The sequence below is a fragment of the Canis lupus genome, chromosome 7 (genome assembly GCF_048164855.1).
Source record: "Canis lupus baileyi chromosome 7, mCanLup2.hap1, whole genome shotgun sequence".
NCBI classification, from domain to species: Eukaryota; Metazoa; Chordata; class Mammalia; order Carnivora; family Canidae; genus Canis; species Canis lupus.
Window position 1 is genome coordinate 34,308,312 of NC_132844.1, and position 24,860 is coordinate 34,333,171.

Sequence of the window (24,860 nt, forward strand, 5' to 3'; positions counted from 1 at the left end):
GGCCTTCTCAGGTCTTTCCTTGGCATGTTCATAGCTTGATTATATATGTAATGTTCTAGGTTCCTGATAAAATTTCAGAGTTTTTCAAATATCTTTGTGACATATATTTTTTAAAGATTTTATTTATTTATTCACAAGAGATACAGAAAGAGAGAGAAGCAGGCTCCATTCAGGGAGCCCAATGTGGGACTGGATCCCAGGTCTCCAGGATCACACCCTGGGCTGAAGGCGGTGCTAAACCGCTGAGCCCCAAGTTGGGCTGCCCCAACTGGAATCTTCATTGAAGGCAGTTGTAAAATTAAGTGATTATCACTGATCATTTTTTATAAAAGCCATAGAGTTTTACAATGTGTACAAAGCAATCTCTGAATTAGCTTAGATAAAGAAAAACCTTGAGATTGGACCTTTTTATGGGGCTTCCAAACAGATTAAATAATAACAATATTCTGAACCTGAGGCTTTAGGGGATCTACAAATTCATTCTGCTACGGCTGCTAGACTGCTGCTTTTCACAACTACTGTATTTTCAAAGGTATTGGTCTTCAAAGCTATCTGGAGTTGGGAAAAAGGGGCTAGGACTAGGGCAAGTTAAAATACCATAATATTTACTATTCTTACCAAGATACAACCATTGTTTCTTTTTTTTTTTTAGGGTTTTATTTATTTATTCATGAGAGACACAAAAAGAGGGGCAAGAAGCATAGGCAGAGGGAGAGCCTGATGTGGGACTCCATCCCAGGACCCCGGGAATACAACCTGAGCCAAAGGTAGATGCTCAACCACTGAGCCACCCAGGTGCCCCACAAACATTGTTTCTTGAAAAAAATGTTCCTCAGATTTTTGTAACCCTTGGGTTAATTTCCAGAATTCTTAATTTTGGAATTGAATTCTAAAAGGTTGTGACAATTTTTAATAGCATTCTTACTGCTTTTATGGAGAGGTAAACTTTTAGGGTTTCCTATTCTGGTATTTCAGATATGTTTCTCATCCAGATTACTTTTAATAATAGCCTCAAATGTATTGTCAAAATTGTCTTAATGAAATCCACTTGGATTAAGTCAATGAACCATTGTTGTTTGCCTATAGAATAAAAGAAAATGCTCTATGTAGTTCAGTGTTCAAAATTCTCAATATCTTCAAAGCTTATTTTAAAATATCCTTTTTCTATATCTTTCATATATATGTATATATGTATCCTATTTATATATCCTTTTTATATCCTATTTCATATGTATATAAATAGAATTCGTGCCTGAAATAGTCCAGATGTTGGATTTACACAAAATGAATTTTCACCCTCTCAATCAATTGATAATTCACTTGCTCACTTCAGACTTCTCACATCAATTTCTTTGCAAAATGAAAGGTACATATATCTGGAGTGTCCTTTGTATCTTTCATCTCTGCATGGCCAAGCAAAAATGCCACCTACTCCCCATGAAATTACTGATAATATAAACTTGGAATTTATTGGAATGTACTTGTAACTAGAGTTTAAACTAAAGCAATATAGCTCCTTCTTTGTCAGATAATCTTTCTTCTAAAATTTTCCCTTTCACTAACAATCTGTAAGGTGGTTACACTGTAGCTTTTCTATATTTATCCTAACAATTGACATTTCCTTGAAAGCATTTTATGAAAAGCAGCCTCATACTAGTATTCATTTTGATACCCAGCCTTTACAATGAGAATACATGCATTAAGTTCTCACCTTCCTCCCTCATTTGAAGATTTTAGAAATGAATATATGCTCCCAAGAGGAGGTACTGGAGATTTGTTTTTGTGGTCACTCTGTCTGTATTTCTTATTTCCAATTTCATCATAAAAATGGTTGTCTTTTAAGAAAGACAAGAAATAGAAAATATTGCTCAGGGAGAAGATCCAGTTCCATGAGGTATCCAAAGAAAGATGGGAACTTCCATCTGATGAGCCACAATTAAAACTGTGAGCCACAGCACAAAGACAATAAAGCACCCTCTATCTTTAAATAACATTATGACTGTGTTTCCTAATAAATTACTTCATGCTCAAACTCTCACCAATAAAGGGTTAATTAAAGTGTATTTGAGAAAGAATATACACAGCAATAATAAAAACAAGAATTTGGTCTGAGCATCTGAGCCTCACAAGGTTCCAGGAACACCACACAGTTGGGCTCATAAAACCAGAAATGGCGTTTGGGAAGTGACCTGGGTATTGAGTTTCCAGCTCAGCAGAGGGTCTGGAGCCCTCTCTTTTTGCATCTATTAGGTTGGCTTTGGTAAAGCGTGCCTCTGCTTCTATTGCTCTTGCCTCTGACAAACACCTTCTCTTGATTCGCCTTTTCTTTGCTTCTCTGCTTCCATTTCCTCAGTCTCTGCTTCCTCCTAGTTGCTGCTTATTAATTACTCTTCCTCAGGTCTTCTGCTTATTGCCTCTTTTCTCTGCATTTTGGCTTTTACTTCTTGCCACCAGCTAGTCACTCTGTATGTCTTCAATTCAGATTCTCAGAATCCAAATGCAGGTCTACAGGATCAAGGTCACAGGAGGAGCCTTGAGATTTGAATTGCATGAGGAAAAACCTCATCCTTTGAGACTGAAGGGGGAAAAGGTGAGATAGATGCTACTGTTAGTTTGGTGACAGGACATGGAGAGCAATAATGCCTAATGGTTTTTGTCTCCTTAACAGAGTAGGAGACAATACTGTTTACTAAGAGTGAGGCACAGGGTTCAGGTAAGGAGCATGTAGAGCTGTAGAGGTTTGGACTAGTTTTAGAGAGGAATAGGAGAGGAACTGGCCAGGAACAAGTGACAGCATTGACCGGTGGAGTTGAGAGCTGAGGTCTGGGACCAGGTGGAACCAATCTGCCAGTCCATTGAATAATGTTATTTCTTTCTGTGTGATTTCAGGACTGCCAATGCCACCCCAACCCCCTTCAACTCCCTGGATAGGAACGATGTGAGCAGATGAAAGGATGCTCAGGACATCAACCATCCGCACTGAGAGAGAAGAAAAGTTAGGAAGAGGCTGGGAAGATGAAAAGGCCAGGGACTGGAAATCTCAAAGAGGTGGATGCCAATCCAGAAGGATGGGTGATTGACTTAAAAAGTAGGACATTGGAATGAGATGAGCCAGATTTCAGAGGTGATTCTGTGATGTGGCATGTGTGATAGATTAAATCTGACCACAACTCCTGTGCAGCTCTTTTTTCCACTCTGCATCTGAGCTGGGCTTTGGACTTACTCTGATCAGTAGAATGCAGATGAAGTCATGTTGGACAAGTTCTGGAGTCTGGGCCTCAGGAGGCCTTATGGCTCCTGCCTTCCCCCTCTTGGGACACTGCCGTGGGACTGCCATAGCACAAATAAGCCTAAGATGAAAGATTATGGAAAGTGAGGCCCAGCCACCCCAGCTCTCAGCTGGGCCCATCCTCCACCTGTTGCCAGCCAAATGCAGCCACAGGAGTAGGCCTGGTGGACACCAGCAGAAGGACTGTACAATCAACCCAATAATTGATGAAAAACAATAAATATTTGTAAACTATGCTGTATTTTAAAAAAAAATTAAAAACCTGGTATGTTTGAGACCCAGCTGGTAATCCAGAGCAAGAGATGCAGTCAGAGAAGATACAGGGTGAAGAAGGTGATGATCATGTTGAAGATTACTGTAAAACTTGGACTTCTGCTCAGTGGTGCAAAGCCACTCAACAGATTCATGGAGGGGAGGAATGTCATGATTTGACTCAAGTTTTAGAAGGATCACTTTTATAAATAGCTACAATAAGACGTTACATGTAAATATGATGTGACATTGTTCTATTTATTAGTTCACTGAAGACTAGTTAGCATATGAATACAAAAAAGTATGGATTTGGCAGTCACATTAATTGGCTACTGTTGACAGCTAAATTGGATAATATTAGTCAGGATATAAAAATTTTGGCTTCAGTTTTTGTAGGTGAGATTTACATCATCATTAACTTAATTTTGTTTCTACAAGCTCCTGTTACTTTTCCCAGTTATCATTTGAGTTCACAGTTTCCCAAATTCTCCAAAATAGAGACTAAGTCAAGAAAGAAACTAAAATAATGCAAATTCCTATGTAATAGTAAATCTTTTCTAGATTTCAGAGATGTACTCTATAAACATAATCAAATGAAATCAGTTTTTACAAATCAGAAATATTTAAGTAACTCTCATAAAATCTTTTTTTTCTAAATTCTGTCAAACTGCAATTTAAAAAACCCTCAGTAATATAGCGTTTAGAATAATAAAGCTAAATGAAAAATAATGTATAAAAGAATTAGAAAATGCTGCACCATTTTAATTTACATTTACAACCTCCTACAATGACCTCTCCTTGAATATGGCAATATATTTTAACAAACAACTAAATTCTACTAAAATCAGTACAAAAATCTACTTCTAACTTTTGAAGCAGCAAGATATATGGCACACACTTATTTTTATATTCAATTATCTATGACTAAAAATATTTAAAAAGTGCTGAGTTTTAATTTGGCCAGTATGACCTCAGTAATGATTTTGCACAACTCCATCTTAAGGCATTATCTCAAATTTCTTGCTTGAAAACTCAAGTGTTGTCAGAAAGAGGCTTAGATAATTACAAGGATGAGAGGAAAAGAGATAATAAAAGATAAATCAAGATAACATATGAAAGTGCAAAACTCAGTCTGGAAGGAAGTAGATGCTCAAAAAAACACTTCAGCATGATTTTTTTTAAAAGATTTTATTTATTTATTCATGAGAGACACAGAGAGAGAGAGAGAGAGGCAGAGACACAGGCAGAGGGAGAAGCAGGCTCCATGCAGGGTGCCTGACTCAATCCCAGGTCTCCAGGATCAGGCCCTGGGCTGAAGGTGGTGCTAAACCACTGAGCCACCCGGGCTGCCCCACTTCAGCATGATTTTAAGTCATTTCTTCAAGATTTAGACAAATGTTTATAGCAGGGCAGTATATTCAAATATTTTTAGTGTGTGTGCTTTCAAAAAAATTCAAGGTAGCCAACATATAGTATAATATTGATTTCTAGAGTAAAATTTAGTGATTTACCACTTACATTTAACATCCTGTGCTCATCACAAGTGTCCTTCTTAATGCCCATCACCCATCACCCGTCTACCCAATCCCCACCAACTGCACCTCCAGCAACCCTCAGTTTGTTCTCTATCGTTAAGAATCTCTTATGGTTTGTTTCCTTCTCTGTTTTTATCTTATTTTTCCTTCCCTTCTTCTATATTCATCTGTTTTTTTTTAAATTTATTTACTTATTTAGAGAGAGAGAGAGAGAGAGCATAAGCAGGAAGGACAGAAGGAGAGAGAGAGAGAATCTCAAGTGACTTTTCACTGACTGTGGAGCCTGACACAGGGCTCAATCTGACTCCTGAGATTGGGACCTGAGCTGAAACCAAGAGTCAGCAACTTAACGGACTGTGCCACCCAGACAGCCCTCATCTATTTTGTTTCTTAATTTATGTATGAGTGAATCATATGATATATTTCTTTCTCTGACTGATTTATTTCGCTTAGCATAATACACTCTCATTCCATCCACATCATTGTAAATGGCAAGATTTCATTCTTTCTGATGGCTCAGTAATATTCCATTGCATTTATATGCCACCTCTTCTTTGTCCATTCATTAGTCAATGGACATTCGGGGTCTTTCCATAATTCAGCTATTGTTGATGGTGCTACTATAAACATTGGGGTACATGTGCCCCCTTTGAATCAGCATTTTTGTATCTTTTGGATAAATACATAGTAGTGTAATTACTGGATTATAGGGTAGTTCTATTTTTAACTTTTAGGGAACCTCCATGCTGTTTTCCAGAGTGGCTGCACCAGTTTTCATTTCCACAACGATGCAAAAGTGTTTCCCTTTCTTTGCATCCTCACCAACATCTGTTGTTTCCTGAGTTGTTAATTTTAGCCATTCTGACAGGTGTGAGGTGGTATTTTATCATGGTTTTGATTTGTATTTCCCTGATGATGAGTGATGTCAAGCATTTTTTCATGTGTCTGTGCCATTTGTATGTCTTCTTAGGAGAAATGTCTGTTCATGTCTTCTGCTCATTTCTTAACTGGATTATTTATCTTTTGGGTGTTGACTTTGATGAGTTCTTTATAGATTCTGGATACTAGTCCTTTATCCAATATGTCATTTGCAAATGTCTTCTCCTATTCCATTGGTTGACTTTTAGTTTTGTTGATTGTTTCCTTTGCTGTGAAGGTTTTTGCCTTGATGAGGTCCCAATAGGTCATTTTTGCTTTGGTTTCCTTTGCTACTAGACATGTCCAGTAAGAAGCTGCTGTGGCCAAGGTCAAAGAGGTTGCTGCCTGTGTTCTCCTCTAAAATTCTGATAGTTTCCTGTCTTACAATTAGGTCTTTCATCCATTATGAATTTATTTTGTTTATGGTGTAACAAAGTGCTCCAGTTTCATTCTTATAGATATCACTGTCCAGTTTTCCCAGTGTATTAAAATATTAATTTTTGCGTTGTATATTTCCCCATTCCCATATTCTAAGACCTTTTATAATTCCTCACCTTAGAGAAATCTGCTGTTAGCAAAACAATAGTTGATTCAAACTTCTATTTTGCATAAACCTTTACTTTCAAGTTTTCAGTAACTTTCAATTCTTGGTGTTGTTTTTCTAGAACATGAGCTGTTGCACTAATTATAGGAAGCCACAAAGGAAGACCAAAGGTAGAGTTGGGTGGAGAAGCAGATAGGTAGATTGGTGAGATTTATCCAGTCTGAATAGCATAGGTCTGTCTGGCCTTTCCTGGGATCAGCACCTATAAGGTGATTTGACCTCAAGGACAGGCAGTACAGTACATCAGGAAATTTAGACATTGGTTTGGGTGCCCAAGGTCACCAAAGATTGAAGTACATCTAGTACTGTCTCCAGAGAAAGCATTACAGTGACCATTCTGGGCAATTGAACCTCACTTGAGGAGTTTTCTTTATACCTTGATGAGTTTTACACAACTTTACGGTAGTAGAAATCCCAATATTGATTGGAATCAAATAGCCACCAATTTACATAAAATGTTAACTACATAAACTGGCTTGGGCTATCTTACTCAAAATCAACTCGGAAAACTTGGGAAGAAGAGTCCGGTGCATAACTCAGTAACTACCCCTGACAATTAGGTAACACAGCTAGAAAACTTTTGGGAGACCAGGGCTTCCTTGAACTACTTTATGTTGGGTAATGAGGTGTGGGATATTGCAGCCTGGAGCAGAAGGAGGCCAAAGGTAGCAGCCAGAGGAAAGACTAGGAAAACCTTTTAGCATATTTATAGAGATCAGCCTGTAAAGTGAGATGCAATATTTCCCATGTAGATTATTTGCTTTTTAACTACTCTTAAGCCATGTAAAGGTTTTGAAGGTCAGTGTGTATGTTTTCAAAGCTCTCTTTTTTCTTTTATGGCATCTTCATTTTGGTCTTATTTATAAAGACTTTTCCTCATTCCAAAGCAATGAAGACTTTTCCCATATTTAATTCTTGCACTCTTATAGTGTTAATTTCTACATTTAAATTTTGATCCATTTGGATTTTATTCAAGTGCATGGTAAGAAATATAGATCCAAATTTATCCTTTTCCAGATATTTATCAAGCAGTTCCAGAACTATTTTTTATTTTTATTTTTAATTTTTTTAATTTTTATTTATTTATGATAGTCACAGAGAGAGAGAGAGAGGGGGAGAGAGAGAGAGAGAGAGAGAGAGAGAGGCAGAGACATAGGCAGAGGGAGAAGCAGGCTCCATGCACCGGGAGCCCGACGTGGGATTCGATCCCGGGTCTCCAGGATAGCGCCCTGGGCCAAAGGTAGGCGCCAAACCACTGCGCCACCCAGGGATCCCCAGAACTATTTTTTAATTATTATTTTTAACTATGTTAAAATACACATAACAGAAAATTTACCTTCTTAACCATATTTAGGTGTACAGTTCAGTGGCATTAAGCACATTCATATTGTTGTGCAACCATCATCACTATCCATCTCCAGAACTCTTTTTATCTTGGGAGACGGAAACTCTATACCCATTAAATAATAATTCTCCCTTCCTCCCTCAATCTCTGGTAACTGCCATTCTACTTTCTGACATTTCACTTAGCATGTCCTCAGGTTCATCCGTATTGTAGCATGTATCAGAATTTCTTTCCTTTTTTAGGCTAAATAACACTCCATTGTATGTATATACCACATTGTCTTTATCCATGCATCACTTGATGGACTCTTAGAACATGTCCACATGACCTACAAACAAAAATAAAAGCAAAAATAAAACTGTTATCTCTTTTCCTTTCATTACCCAAATTTATTCTATCTATAGTATTATCATTCTTTACTTGTATATTCTTTAAATGTCTACTAATGTATTTATCAATTTTAATTGATATTTTTTGATTCTCGATAATTAAAGATTTGGAAATTAATTATATCATTTCATTTAACCTCTCTTTGTTTCCCATTTTTTTTGATAGTTGTATCATTTCCTCCTTGTCAGAATAGATGGCATGTATATTTCATTTGTCACTCATTCCACCTTTAATTTTCTTTAGATTTCAGCTTATTTTATTCAAAGTTCTGTAGCTGTCTTTTGCTATAGTTTCCTGAAAATAAGTTTGGCTAAATGTTGCTCTCAACTTTCCCAGAAATGCATCTTTGAGTATGAATATAGTTTCATGAGTTCCTCCCTCCTACCCCCAACTGACTTTTTTACTTGAAAGACATTAAATATGATACACACTAGCTAGTCTCAGTGGAACAAGGGAGAAGGACTCCCTTGGAATAAGAATGTGAATAAGGAGACCTATAATAATATAACATAAACTGTGGTTAAAATGCTAAATACCATACCTGGTGAACACCTAAATTTGAGACCTGAAATTTATACCACTCAATATCATCATTCCAGGCAATAAATCTTTACATGTCCAGAGATGAAGTAAAACTGTGTGTATTAATTTAAAATAATACTAAGGTACAACTTGTAATTATAAGAAATAAACAGTCATTAGACAACATATCGTGCAGCAACATGTGCCTAGCATGGTTCTGTGTGCTGAGGTACAGAAGGGAAAAAGACTCCAATCCTTGCCTTTCTTGGAGCTTACTAGGTTCTTTTTTATTTTGTTTTTTTTTTGTTTGTTTGCTTGTTTTTGAGAGAGTGAGCACAAGAGTAGAGGGGAGAGGCAGAGGAAGAGAGGGATTTCCTTTTTTAAAGATTTATTTATTTGAGAGAAAGAGAGAGAGCGTGGAGGTAGAAGCAGAGAGAGAGGGGGAGAGAGAATCCTGAAGCAGACTCCCCAGAGTGGAGAGCCAACACAGAGCTTGATCCCAGGATCCTGAGATCATGACCTGAGCTGAAATTGAGAGTCTAACGGTAAGCCAACTGAGCCACCTGGCATGCCTGAGAGAGAGAATCTTAAGCAAGTTACACACCCAGCATGGAGCCTGACGTGGGCTCAATCCCACAACCCTGAGACTGACTGAGCCATTCAGGTACCCCATTTTGGAGCTTACATTTTCACCAGTTAGAAGTATTTGTACTTCAGAGGCTTTCTTTACATAATCTTTGGACATTCTGTTCTTCTGAGTCTGAGACAGGTGCAGAATTTTAACAAAATGTACTTATATTTGTGAGACATCTTTAGTTGTAGAAAACTGTATACGAGTCATTTATTTCACTCACAAAGTGCCGTGTTTGAGAAGAATAATAGGGACAGCTGTGTATGTAATAAAATATATCAATCTGTAAATAAAACATCATATTTTACAAGTAATGATTAAGATCTACTAGAACCATATAAGTTGATGCTAGCTTAGCCAAACATGCAGGTGACTCTAATTACTTACACTTCTTAGGTATTTCATTTAGTAACAGTTTTTTTTTTTTTTTGGTATCTTAAAATAGGGAAAGGAATATCCATTTTAAATGAAATTGGAGGAATTACCAGAGACTATTCAAATTCTACTTACATACCCTTCATCAACACTGTATATACACCTATATTTTAGATTTCACCCTATGATGCTGAAATTCTCTATTTCTGGACCCAACTCTCCAACCTAAATATAAGCTCATCCATCAAGGTGGACGCAGCTTCCCTTCTTCTTTGTACCTGCTGAGCTCATCCAGGGTCTGGCACATCCTAGGCCCCTCAGTAAGTCTTCTGCCTTGCACTGCACCTTCCCTTGCATGATGGGACCTGCAACGACACTAGATTTGCTGTGAAGATGCTCATATAAAGAATAGAATCCCTCCCACCTACATCTGCTTCTGTGTTTTTCTCCAAGCACAGCTGAGCACTTTGCTTTTATTTCCAGATGCAGGTGGCCAGGCCTGCATGGCAGAGAGGAAACTAGGTCACAGGGACGCCGTAGGTCACCTACAGGGAGACCCGAGTCTCAGTTCCTTGACAAGTCATCCCCAGGTGAGACCCCGTCCAGTGCCACACACAGCGTGTGTGCATAGGAAGTGGGTGATCCAGTCCAGATCAGTGGCCAGCCTTCTTTGATTTCCAGTCCCCTAGTTTTACCACGATGTCAACCTCATGCTGAATGCTTTCCTTAAATTCTCTCCCTTGAGCTTCATACAATTTAGTCGTGTCCTAAATAACTAACAAGTGGAAAATGGATGCACAAGGGACTGGCATTTTCTGCCAAGCAGCTGAAAATAGTGTGCCATCAAGATGTGAAACCAAACTAAGAGTCAGTGTCAATAATGTGAAGTAACAGAGAGCAGAAGGTCAATGAGAGAACGAGCCCTCATGTGCTCCCTGCTGCAAGCTAGAAGCCTATAAACCTACAGAATCCTAGGACCCAAGAGATGGAATGAATTTCCAAAGTCAGCTGGAACCTTCCATTTCCCATTCAAACACCCTCTCTGCGTGGCCCAAGTAGAAGACCCTCAGAGCCATTCTGGAACAAGTAGTATCTCTGCTCCTTAGAATATGACTCCCCAGAACTGCATGTGATAGTTGAGACCAAGGAACAAATGCACACTAAATTATTACATTTTGAGGGGTAGAGAACTGCATTTGCAATACATAGAGGTAAATCTTAATTATTGACTCAATGACCTAATTGAATTTAAAAATACAGCTTTGCCTGAAATGCACAGACTATTTTATACCTTGTATTATGTGAATTAATCCCACTCTGCCTTCTAAAGTAGCACTATAAATAGAAACAATTCCTCCTGACTTCTAAAACCCCATTTTGTTTTTCAATTTTTTTTCACTAATGCACAGTAAGAAATACATTTTCCATCACATCTTGATACAAATACATACACACACATAAAACGGAAATTAAAAAAAAAACTTCATAAGACAATCCTCACCTTTAGTATTGTACAGCCTGATTTTCTTTTATCTATATTCTATGTTTTTTGTTTTATGAAATCACCATCACTTTAATTTTTACTCATACCAAGTGTACATTCTAAGCAAGCTATAGCCCGGCTACACTTTGTCTTCACACCAGAAGCAGCTTGTATCTAGAACATTGTGCTTCCTTGTGTCACATGGAGAAACCAGATGCCGGTTCTTAAACTAAGCTATGTGGCTAAGCATGGTGTTATTAGGTTAGGGAAGCATAATCCTCCTTCAGAGAAAATTCACAGATATTTGTAAAAAAAATTTTTTTAAATAAATAATGCAGCCTACTTTAGAGCTTTACATACATACATAATTTCCTTTAGGACATAGAAGTCTTGGGGATCCCTGGGTGGCTCAGTGGTTTGGTGCCTGCCTTCTGCCTAGGGCGTGATCCTGGAGACCTGGGATCGAGTCCCACCTCAGGCTCCTTGCATGGAGCCTGCTTCTCCCTCTGCTTGTGTCTCTGCCTCTCTCTCTCTCTCTCTCTCTCTCTCTCTCTCTGTGTCTCTCATGAATAAATAAATAAAATCTTTAAAAAAAATAAGACATAGAAGTCTTAAATGACAAAGCCTGGATTCAGAGCAGACCTGTGACATGTAAACCCACTTTCATAACCTGGATTTTTTTTTTATCACATCCTAATAGACTGACTTTTCTTTTACAAAGATCTCCTAAAACTTAAGAATTATGATAATGAAGCACAAACTTTATAATGATCTTATTTTATTATTTAAAAATAATTATTGTCTTATTACTAGAAAAGCTACAAATCTTAAGTTTGGAAAACGCTATGCTGTTGAAGTTCAGAGAGGTTCAGAATGTGGATAAATGTTTTCCACAAAGACCGATTCAAAAAAATAATGTTACATTAAGAAATTAATATTACAAAGTCATGAGATACCAGGAGCGACAGAATAAAAACTACATTCAATTCTACACACAGGTGATGGTTAGACCTTTTCTCAGGAGAAAAAAAAATGTCTAAAGTTGATTTATGTGTGAGGTAGCTGTCTTAAGACAATTACCATAGGAATGTAGAATAAAAAAATCCCTACTAAAAATATTTAAACTGTTAGCAATTGTCTTTTTTTTCTGCAGTTTTATTGACTTTTACCTCTGAAAAACAACAATTCCCTGCTCTTTTTAAGCACTTACAATGGATGAGGCTGTTCTCAGTGCCTTACATATTTAATCTTAATCAACCCACACAATAACTCATAAGGCAGGGAATATTGTTACTTCCACTTGACAAATATGAGAACAGGTGGCAGAAGTAACATGTTATGGTCATTTGGTGAATGGCAGGGCCAGGGTTGCACCTAGACTCTGAGGCTCTACAGAATATGTCCTACTTTTCTAATTGTGATAACATATAAAATGGCATATGGTTTGCCATTTTAATCATGTTTAAGTGTATAATTCAGTGACATTAGATACATTGACAGGTCTTTTCTGAGCCTAAAACTTTCCCTGGACATGCGTAATTACTTTCTAAACTCTCCTTTATGTGTGGTTGCTTTTTTAAAAAAAAAAAAGTTTATTTATTCATGAGAGATGCAGAGAGAATGGCAGACGGAGAAGCAGGCTCCATGCAGGGAGCCCAATGCGAGACTTGATCCCAGGACCCCGGATCACGACCTGAGCCAAAGGCAGATGCTCAACCACTGAGCCACCCAGGTACCCCATGTGATTGCTTTTGGATGTGCTAATCTTTAATTGTCTGATACCAAAGAAGAAGAAAAGAAAAATGAAGAGGTGAAAAAAACCAACCTGGCGCTCAATCTTCAAATCCTGTGAAAGTTACCATCAAGAAGAGACGTTTGCCACCACGGAGGTGAAGGTTGCAATAATATCTGCCCATCTCTGTGCTGACATCTCCACAACCGGAAGCATCAATCAGCAAGGCAAAAACAGACCCCCAATATTTGGAGGACAGGATCTCTACTGCTTACCCTGATACCTGCAAGCTACATGTAAACTTGTGAACACTCCCACGGCTGCCTGGGATGGGCTGTGGTGTGGGGGATAGGGAGCTGCTGCTGCCCAAAGAACTGAATTGACCAAAATTCAGTGCAGTTTACCATCCAAGACTTCCCTTAGAGATTGCAAGCTTTCAAGAGACTCCAGAGCTGCAAAGTAGTCACACCAGACAGATGCTGCCACTGTAATAGTTATCCAGTCAGAGAGTCAGATTCCTGGCACCTCCCACTCTGCCACTTTGAACTCCTCGAGAATATGTTCTTCACTACTACGCCCCTGTAGTTTTCTTTTACTTCTTCTGGGAAAATTTTACGAATTGGCCTCTTGACACATGGAATATGTGAGGTAAAGCAATAATTGGACTTTCAAAAGAAATCAAACTCTAGACTTGACCCAGGGCTCGAGCTTCGCTGTGAGTCCCAGAAGCACTGTGAATTGCCAGCCCACTCTCCCGCATGCTCCTGCTTTGCCATAGTCATTCTTTTCCCCTAGAGTTAAAATAAGCCTTGCTATGTGAATGACTAAGGAATTTAATTTTATTTCTTCATTTTTCGTAAACATTTCATTTACCATACTTGTTTCCTTTCAACACCACATAGGAGTCTGGGAGGTAAGGGAAAGGGAAGAGAGTTTCTCCCAAATGCTGAGGACCTTTAAGTATAGTTGTGTTGACTGTGTCTCCATAATGTCCCTCAGTGCCCCCTCATCACTGTGACAGCTACTGGAGCTATCCTAGGCCAGCCCTTCCCCATCTCTCCTTAATTATGTTGTCTCCTAACTACTTTCCTGCCTCCACTCTCTCCTCTTGTGACTGGTCTTTTATACTGGTGCAAGTGTGACCTTCCAGAAACACGTCTGATCATGTTACTCCTATTCCTAAAAACCATGTCCTGGGGGCGAGAACACAGATATTCACCCACTGTCTTCTTTGATCACCATGAGCTGGGTGCAGCCTGACTCTCCATCACTGCAGACACAGACAGGTGATATGTTGAGACAGAAAGCCCACTGAAAAGCACTTTACTCCTCTTAGAAGCAGAGAAACTGAGCTATATGTAGCAGTATGGGCAGACTTTTAAAACTATTTTAAAGGAGAAGAGTAAAAAGAAAAATGAGACAAACATAAAAATGCCATAAATGTATATTATCTATGTAGCTTTCCTGAGAAGTGTTTAGCTCCAATCTAATCAAAAAGGAAACAATCATAAAAATGAAATATCTGGGGTTTCTAGAAGATAACTGGCCTGTGCCCTTCAAAGATTCAATATTATGAAAAAAAGAAAACAAAGGTTGAAGATAGTTCTCAATTATATGCAACTAGAAAAAGAGGGCAAGAGCTTTCAGCTGTGGTGTATGAGCTTTGAAGAGATTTTGAATCAGAACACAGACAGGCACACATCCACACAGCTATAAAAGTATAATTCAGAAATTTAAAATGCGGCTATTTACTGCTTACTAATAATGTGTTAACATTCACATCTTTAGATGGGATAACTGAGGATGAAAGGAAAAAATCAGAGTCTCCTTAAACCAGCAAGCATGGTTATCCAAACACTTTGTACTTAAATTTAGCTAGAAAACATATGAACAGATAATAAAAAAACTTCTGGGATCACCAGCATGAAATCTAAATTGCTTGGCATTGTCCATGAACTTTTCATGATCTAGCACCTAGCTACTGCCTCTGCTAAGCTCTCCTATTCTCTCCTTTCTGTCTCTCCCACATGGGGAGTCAGAGGAAGTAATTCTTACAGGCTGCTATGCTCATTTATGGGTCTGATTCTTTGTTCATGCTGCTTTATCTGATGAAAATACAATTCTCCTTTTGTTATACAGCATCATCCTATTCATTCTTCCACACTCAAGGGCTTATTAAAATGTTTCTCCTCCTTCTGTCATTTTTTTGAACTCTAATATAAACACACAGACATACACACGCACTCACACACACACACACACCTTGCCCTTAATTATATCTTAGACTATAACTGTCACTTGTACTGAAGAGTTTATGTCTTTGTCCCTCTTCTAGATTGAAATTTCCTTAATGTGGGCGCTATGTTTTATTCTAGCCTGTTTTCCCCAAACTGAACACAATGACCAGGAGGCAGATGTCCAATAAATATTTGTTAAACAAATAAATGGAGGGAAGGAGAACATCATGGTTTCTTTCTACACTCAGGCTGCTGACCAGAAAGGTGAATTGTTCCACAAGGTCACCAAGCTAACAAATGAGTCAGCACTAGCTAAATCCTAGAACAGATCTCCCTGATATAGTGCATTATGTAACCATGCTGTCTTCACTCTTTTTCAAACATTTATGGACTGTCCACGAAGTGCTTGAAATTATTCACAAATCTGGGAAAATAAAGAGATGAGCAAGACATAATTCCTATGCTCCAATGTCTTAAAATCTAGAGGATCAATAAAACATAGCACATATTTATAATATTGCAGGTAATATGAAAGAAAGACAACAAAATGTTTGAGAGGTTTAGAAGTGAGGTTAGTCCAAATTTAGGGTAGAGAATAGAAAAGTTTGAAAGAAAACATTTGCATGGACCTTAAAAAATGCTGGAAAGAGGAAGGAAAAAAATAGTGAAGGGGATACCACAGAGGCAAGACAAACTGTGGTATAAGATAGGTGAAGAAGCGGGAGTGACTGCCTTTCATCTTTTCCCTCCTACTTCATCACTGTAGCCATCATTGCCTTGTCCATTCTGGCTTACTGGTTGCTGTACCTCCTTATTGGCTCTATCCCCCTCCCCACCGCCATCCAACACTCTTCATTTTCCACTCTACCATGTGAATTATCATTCAAGTACAAAAATCATATTAGCTAATATTCTGCTTCAGATCTGTCAAAGTCAATTTTCACTTCAGTTTAAAAATTACACACCTTTACTTATTATAGATTTTTTTCTTATGATTTCCCCACTGCTTGTTTTGTAACCTCAGTTCTTGCATATTTCCTACATGGACCTTATATGCCAACCATAACAAGCTCTCAAATTTACCTGAACATCCTAAACATATCCTTCCATATCAGAGTATATACTGCTCCCATACACTGGCATACCCCCTGTTTCCTCCCTTTTTCTTTGTCTTCCAAACTCATTCTTTTTAAAAACAAATATTTAATGAACATTAACTCTGTGTCAGATATAGCACTAAATGTAGAGGTACAACTGCAAGTGAAATACTTGTAATTCCTTTACGTTCTTGTCCCTCCAACTAAAAATTCATGCACTCTCATTTGAATCTCCAATAACACCTCATGTTTAAAAATTCTTCCCTGTTTTCTCCATTATATCTGTTGCATTATAATTATCTGTTTACTTTGTCTAGTATTGATGGTACTCTGTGATATCCTTGCAGACAAAGATTGTGTCTTTAAAAAAAAAACAACTTTGTTTTCCAAGTAACTTAAACATAAAAAATAAGTTTTTCAAGTGAATGAATGAAAAAACTATTTCCAGATTCATTTCTAGATTAATTTATTCATTTAATAGTTATTTATATGGCATTCATTTTTCAATGTGATGGGGATATAAAAGAGAATAAAACAGAGAATGTACCACATTCATGAAATTTACATTTTATTGGGAATACCTTGAATTATCTTTGCTAATATTAAGTTAGGCCTGTCACCTACTCAATATATGTTCCTCCGTTCTCCTTACTGACAGAAAGCTATGTGTTGAGAGTGGCAATTTACCCACATGAAAACTCCTTTGCTGTTTCCCTTGAAGACCAGGGTGATCAATGTTATGTAAAGGAAAGTTTTTGAGTAAAGTCTCCAAGAAAGTATTGTAAAGGCTCACTTTGTTACCCTATATTGCCATTTACATCCCCCCCTCTCCTTTCTTTATTATTGGGAATCAACTATAATGGCTGGAGCTATAGCCACCATCTTGTTAGCACAAGGACGAAAATCATGCTCTAAGAATGATGGAGAAGGGAGATAGGAAGAAGCTGAGGTGTTGATGACATTCTAGAGCTGCTGTGCTTATTCTGGACTGTCTGCCTCAGATTCAAGTGAGAGAGAAATACCTGGCCATCTTGTTTAAGACACTGTTCTTCAGGTAGTAGTACTAGTAACTGAATTCAACTTCTAAAAAATACAGTAGACAATATAAAGCTATTAATATGACAGAGGAACCAGGTGGAAGACTAGAATGATACTTTGAGTGAAAGACAACTTGATCATTTTAAAGTGGTATGATGGAAGGTAGAGAAGAAAGCAGGTACAAAGGATATTCCAGTTTTTTATCTGAGGGACCAGCCAAGGGAGAAATAAAACACAGGATGATGAAGGGAGCTATGGAGGTTAAGTACATTCTGGAAACATTGTCAGACATGCAAATGTTGAGGGCAATTTTTTTTGGTAAGACAGAACCAAAGCCATTTTGGGTAAACTGGTATTGGGAAGCCAATAAGGTATCCATGAGGTGACGTCTATGAGGTTTAAAGACATTTGGGAATGAAGTTCACGGAGAGGTCTGGATTCAAGATTAACATTTAATATGCACACAGATTCATCTGTACAAATGTTCAATGTTACCACGGGAGAGTGAAAAAGACAGAAAGGGGACCAAGCACTGGTCCTTAAGGAGAAACAAGCACAAAGAGGCACCAGGAAGAGAAACCAGAGATACCTTTTTTGACAGAAGAACCTGAAGAATTCAGCGTCATTTAACCAAACAAAACAAAGTGTGCCTGTGTCCGCTTTAATAGACTTGATCATGTTTGGATTGTAGGCTCTTTGAAGGTGTAAGATAAATGTTGTGCCCAAGATTGTGAATCCCAGAAACTACCAAGGAGCCAACACCATGCAAGCGCAGGAGGGTTTATTAGCAAGCTTGAGCTTGGGTCCAAGCCTACCGGGCACAGCAGAGCAGGGACTTGGACCCCGAGGTTAAGAGGCATAGCAGTTTTATAGGGGCCAGTGGCCAATGAGATTGTAACACACACAGAAAGTTGCATAGTCATGTCTGTCCCCATGCAGGTGGCCAATTGATTTACAATTTACCCTATAGTGACTGTTTGAACTAGCCTATCATTCTGGTCAGAATTGGCGGGCAGGTTTGGCAGGCAAAAGGCAGGGTTTACACTGTGGCAGCTAATGGTTCCACATTCCTATATGAGCCGGTTTCCCGTAAGGGTATGCTCAGCAGGGTGGGGTGCTGACTAGCAATAGGGTGGCAGCGCCTTAAGCAATAAGCAGGTCATGTGGGGGTCATACAGGAGGTGGCGGGTGTAGAACAAAATGGAGTTAGTCCTGCTCTGCTTGTCCAGGGGGAGGGGATTTTTGTTAAATTCCTTGGGTCCCACAATAAAGACTCTAGCTTAAGGAATGTGTTTTCATCAGATTTCCTAGTAAAAGCTAGTACATGGTTGGCATTGAAAGTTTTGCTATTTTAGTTTCTGTTGATTCACTCAGGACAGGGGAAGTCTCCATGCTCTGCAGACAACCAGGCGCTTTGGGGCATTTTCAGACTGCTGATGCTGAACTTTGCATGTAACTTGCTTTACTCTTTGGGATACGTTAGAAGTGAACTATAAATATTTAAAAAGGAAAGGGTTATTACTGTGTTTTCTTTGATTGATATAGGTGAGGAAGGAAAACCTGAACATTTAAAGATACTCTACATATTTAGCCTTTATATCATCTGAAATTACTTCAACTCCAATCACCTCCTGGTTGTTCTAGTAATCAGTCTTTTTTTAAAGGTGATATCTGAAGTAACATGGATTCTATATTATTAACACATGGCAAGATTCTGAGAAAAATAGCTTCTCCCTGCATACCCACAAGAAAATCGGTAAATGTTAAAATGAACAGCCTGCTATAAACATGGGCTACGATAAGCCACAGCAAGTTCTCTCAACTTTTAAGTAGGAGAGATCTTTCTCTAAAATGATATCAACTGGAAGTGAAATTTTTCCAGCCTTGTACCATAAAGGATAATTTTGGCAGAGCCCAAAGTATATTTGTACTTATTAGCCGTACAAAGCCTGAAAACCTGCAAAAATTGCACTAAACAGAGGTTCACATGACTTCCATATCATAATCTATTCTCCTTTACAACTCCAGTCTGGTTTTGCCCAAGGCTGCTATCCCAAACCCCTTGGTGCTTCCATTAGGTTATTTCTGTCATTTTGTATGCCTGTGTCCTCCACTATTCCTGACCATTAGTGCTATTTTAATCTCTGTTAAAAAGAATACTTGAATATATGAAGATTTCATATATACTATGGAGAGGCCACTGCATTTTGCTTACCTTTTTTTTTTTTTTTTCTGCTAACCTCTTGAATAACAGTAACATAATTACCGGGAAATTCCTTTTCATCTTTAACTTCAAATTTCCTGTAAGTATCTAGTAGAGTTACTTGGCATTGATTCACCCCTCTCAAGCAGAAATTAAGAAATTAAGAACTGACTACTGTCTGTGTGACCTTAGGCAAGTCACTTTATCACCTTGTACTTGAATTTTTTTTTAATTTAAATTCAGTTAGCCAACATATCATTAGTTTCAGATGTTGAGTTCAGTAATTCATTAGTAGTATATAACAGCCAGTGCTCTTCACATCACGTGTCTTCAGTCTTCTTATTCATACCATGGAGACAAAGAAATACCTGGACTACGAGCTTTGCAAGAATCAATATACGTAAAGCCCTTTGCAAAGGCAGTTCCTATATTGCAGTAAACCCTCACAAAATTTTAGCAATTGTTTTTTAAATTTATTAGGCAATTTCTACTCATAGAGCACATATATATTTTGCCGTGGGGAATAGAAAGAAAATGGTTGGTCAGTTCCCAGTCATGATGACTGTGTTATGATAGTGATGTCTCTTCTGAAATGCGCCATATCCAAAATTCTAAACAAAATGCCACATATAATTTAAAATCCCAAACAAATACCTGCATGGAAAACAGATTGTGAGACTATCATGTTAATCTCAAGCCTTAATATTTATTTCACTTGCATGTGTATTTAAAGATGTTTCTGCTGTTTTTTTTCCCCCTTTGCTTTTGATAGTTCCAAAAGAAGGTACTATTGCCGGTAGGTGAGGCCACACATTGATGGTTTGCAGGGTATCATTTTTATAGTAGTTAAGAAAGGCAAAACTTGGTTTGTCTTTATACAAATATTTAAGTGTAAATTGCCAATTATTCACAGCTCCTTCTCAGCCCCTCAGTGTCACATTCTTTCAGGGGAAGAAGCCTCCAGATTTCTTGATAGCTCCAATGCACTCATTTGAAAGAAAATGGTTTCCACTGGAATTTCATGAAGTCAAACTGGGACAAGCTGAATACAAGTAGGAAATGCTAGAAAATGGGATGAAAAATAAAGCCTGAACATGCTCAGTCAGTATATTTTAAAAATCATATCTACTTTAAGTCCACAATTTCCTGTATTTCAGGAAGATTTCAAAGAGAATATTTAAATGCATGTTCTTTTCAATCTGAAAATTAGCATGCCATGCAGTAGATGAAAAATCATTTTCTTTCTTCACATGTGGTATATTCATACTGCTTTTATTTGCAATAAAATTAGGATGAATACTTACCTTCCATGTTTCAACCTAAATAATTTTCAATATATGATGATGAGTTCAGTATCCATGAGCTGTGGCCAGAGATTTGCCTTTATATTGCAAATGTGTAGACATAATGTTTCAAAGTCAGGAAATCCTTGAACTTTTATGTTTTTTGTTCACAGCAGTTAGATACTCTCTGAGAAATAAGTCTGTAAAAGAATATCAGGACTGCAAAAGCAGAAGTAAAATGGCCCTATATGCCATTTGTAATACATAAACTTGTAAATAAACCAAACAAGTGAATTTTGGGAAAAAAAGATGATTTAAAGCATTAATGGAAAATGATGTATTTATTCATTCTTTTGACAGCATACAGTATGCTAGTAGGCTTGAGGTGCCAAAAATAAAATGGCAAGGAAGACAGAGAACTTGTCTTTGTGGAAATTAGAATTATAATGACAGTCATGTCTAAAAATCTTCTAGGTGTGTACACTTAGATGAGTTAAGATGCCTAAGGATATCTCCATGCTGGAGGGCAGAATTATCTGAGAGTTCTTTATTTATTTATTTAATTAGTTAGTTTTTGGTGCTTTGAATAAGCTGTGGGTCTTTCTATATAAAGAAAAATATCAACTAATAACACTATCTTTCTGCCTTTAGAATTATAATATGGAAAGTATACACAACGAAATGTTATAGTCATAACATTTTCAGACATTATTGATGCCTGTATGTGTAACCATGATTTTAATCTAATTAAAAGGGGTAAGTTCTGGGGTGCCTGGCTGGCTCAGTTGGTAGAGCATGAGACTCTTGATCTCAGGGTCCTGAGTTCAAGCCCCATGGTGGTACAGAGCCTACTTAATTTAAAATACAATGGTAAGTTCTGGCATAATGACAGTAACTTCAGTTAATGTCTGTTCACAACTAAAAGTAAAGAAGTAAAAGGTTATTATAATTACAGAGGGTAATTATATAAGGGCTAATGATTTAAATCCAGATTTGATGGCTGGAACTGTAGCAGCTTTTTGTGACTAGGAAGCAATAGTCCTGATGAAGAAGAGCAAATACGGTAAAAGCAGTAGAAGTAAATAAACTCATATTTGTTTAACCCATTGTCAGATGGGCATTTTCTTATTTGCAGCAGAAGGCATTTTTCAGTGTTACAGCTAATGTGAGTGAAACACAGGATTTGGATTAAGAATTTTTCATACCAAAAAAAGAAAAAAAAGAATTTTTCATACCTTGATATGGTGACTGTTTAACATGATGGTAACATGCCTACACTGGGGCCATGGTTTGGCTGAAAGAGAGTAACCAGATTACTCATCCTATGGGAGAACCAGACTGGGATTTGGGGATTTGTAAGAGGCACAGAAAATAATGAGGGGGTTTTGCGTACACAGTGAAAGAGCCAATTTGCTGAAGCAAAGGAACTTCAGAGAAGGCTTCACCTGTGATAAAGTTTTAAACATAAGGCGAAGGGGCAAATCCCATGGTAGGGGTAATTCTTAAATCCCCATTTCATCTCCATGCTCTGTTTACCCAGCTGTGTAACTAATCAAGCTTTCTTTTCCCTTACATGCATTCATTTCTTCCTGGTATTAATTCATATGCAGCATTGATTTCATTAAGCAATGAACCTTCAAGCAGTAAGCATGATTTTCTACCTTGGAAAGAGGAAAATTAATTAACACCTTTGGCATTTGAAGACTATAAAAGCTTGCCTAAGGTCAAAAATGAGCACTCGTGGGTCTTTATTAGCAACTTTTTGCTCAGTCCACTGGGTACCTGTAGGTCTATTTTTGTCATAATTCTCAAAGAAATAAATTATTTATATCCTAATTATGGAAAGTTATTATTTCAGCTCGTTAGAAATGGCCACAAGAAATATATCAACCTGTGAAGTAAAACAATATTCATTGGCCATAAAAAGATAGAAGCTTTTTTTTCTTTTTTAAGACAAAAGAGATGGTGGAGTTTAGGAAAAATACATGTACAAGATATAATTTTTTAAAAAGCAGGAAAAAAAGAAAGATCCTAAAAATAGTATAATGCATTCTAGAGAGAACTTTAGAAAAAAAATATTAGCAACCTTTGAAGACCTTAACAAACATCTCTCCAGTTCATCCTTACAAAGCAAACACTGAAGCTTAAAGGTTTTGTAAATTGTTTCCAGCCACTAGACTTACTGAGTTTGATTCTGTAAGAATAAGAATGTTGCAAATATGATACAATCCTTAATAAGATATATATTGTAATGCAAAATCCCTTTTCCCTAGAGATGTAGCAAGGTAAAATCAATTCCAAGTATCCAGTTTATTATTGATTTTTCTCTTTTCGACATATAAACTTTCCTGTTAAGAGCTCTCCATAGTGGCCAGGAATTCAGTGAAGGCGACAACAATGTAATGTATCTATTCAAAAAAGCTTTCCATTAGAATTCGAGACACAATGTCATTTGAGAACAATACTATACTGCTAGGTACCACACTTTCTTCTATCAGTACATTTAGCCAAAAGAAGTAATGGTGGTATTAAATAAAAGGTAGAGTAGGATCCTAAACAACCTGTAACTCATTGCCAATTACTCTAAAAGTCAAGAAAACAGAGCTTCCTTTTACAGCATCAGCCAATCTGAAATGTTTTGCAAGCTGGTACTAGTTAACCTCATCTCTATGCCTTAGTCATTTTTTTTAAATTATCTTATATAAGTGCTAAATTATAAAATTATATTTTATGATTTCAGAAAAATGAATTGAACCCTTTGCAATTTATAAAGGATGTGCTAATGACTTTCTACAAAAAAAAAATAGTTGATTGTATTGTTACTTGTAAATAGCAGGAAAATGCAGATTAAAACCAAAATTCAAAAAACAGCAACTGGCTAAGTAAAATGCACAGAACAGAGTGAAATAATTTAAATGCAGTATTTCAAAAGTTTAATATAGAACCTGTTTATTGGTTAGGAAAGATGTGTTCTATATTTTAAGTAAAAAATTCAGGTTTAATGTTAGTGAAATCCCATTTTTTATAAAAAAGTTTGTATATGTGGAGTTTCTGCATACTTAAAATACACAAAGAAAAAGGTATAGAAGGATATACCATTATAACAATACTAATATTGAATTGTGAGATCTTCTAGTAGATTTTTATTTTCTTTTTTCTGTTTTGTTTTTGTCTTTGATAAAGAGAAGTAAAATGCAATTTAAAACAAAAACACTGGGGTACCTGGGTAGCTCAGTGATTGCACGTCTGCCTTCAGCACAGGGTGTGATCCCGGGGTCCTGGGGTCCAGTCCCACATTAGGCTCCCCACAGGGAGCCTGCTTCTCCCTCTGCCTATGTCTCTGGCCTCCTCTCTTTCTCTCATGACTAAATAAATAAAATATTTAAAAATAAGTAAATAAAACAAAAACACTGACATTGTCAAACTTAAATTCAGAGAGAAATTAAAAGCTTACCCAGTCCCATCTTCTACCTAGTATGCCTTCTGAAATATGCCTATCGTAGGATAACTCAGCTGTTAGTCCAATGCCTCTAAGGCAAATGTAGCTCACTTCATTTCCAGGCAGCCTGAATGGAAAGCTTCAATCATGAGAAATGTCTTTTATTTTATTTTTTAAATTCAATTCTCCCTACTTCCGACTTCTCTTTGGTTCTCCTTGTTCTTTGTAAGTGGCAAGTGGGTTGAATAGGCTTATTCTTTCTTCTAAAAAGCAGGCTTCCCAATACTTAAGGACTGCTTTGTACTCTAAGTCTTTTTTAACCCGTGTCCCTTTAATCTCTTGGCATAGGCAGATGGTGAAGGGTGTGGAAGAGCAGAAAGGTCAAGCAGTCAAGAATGCTGCTTGAGTGGACCTCTATTCTAAACAAGGAGCCTATGGCTCCTCTTGCAAAAAGCCCATTTTCTACAAGTAGTTCTCCTAGGACTCA

General features: G+C 37.4%; 1 long non-coding RNA gene and 1 other non-coding gene across 2 annotated transcripts; one reads left to right on the forward strand and one right to left on the reverse strand.

The window, feature by feature from the left end:
* Positions 1–7,869: 7,869 nt before the first annotated feature.
* LOC140636277 (uncharacterized) lies at positions 7,870–24,494 on the reverse strand. The gene is made up of 4 exons (XR_012033571.1): positions 24,389–24,494; positions 24,157–24,299; positions 22,170–22,228; positions 7,870–8,271 (listed from the first exon to the last, which is right to left on the reverse strand). It is a non-coding gene; the product is annotated as an uncharacterized lncRNA (long non-coding RNA).
* On the forward strand, positions 21,703–21,778 carry TRNAK-CUU (transfer RNA lysine (anticodon CUU)). Its single transcript has one exon. It is a non-coding gene; the product is annotated as a tRNA-Lys (tRNA).
* Positions 24,495–24,860: the final 366 nt, after the last annotated feature.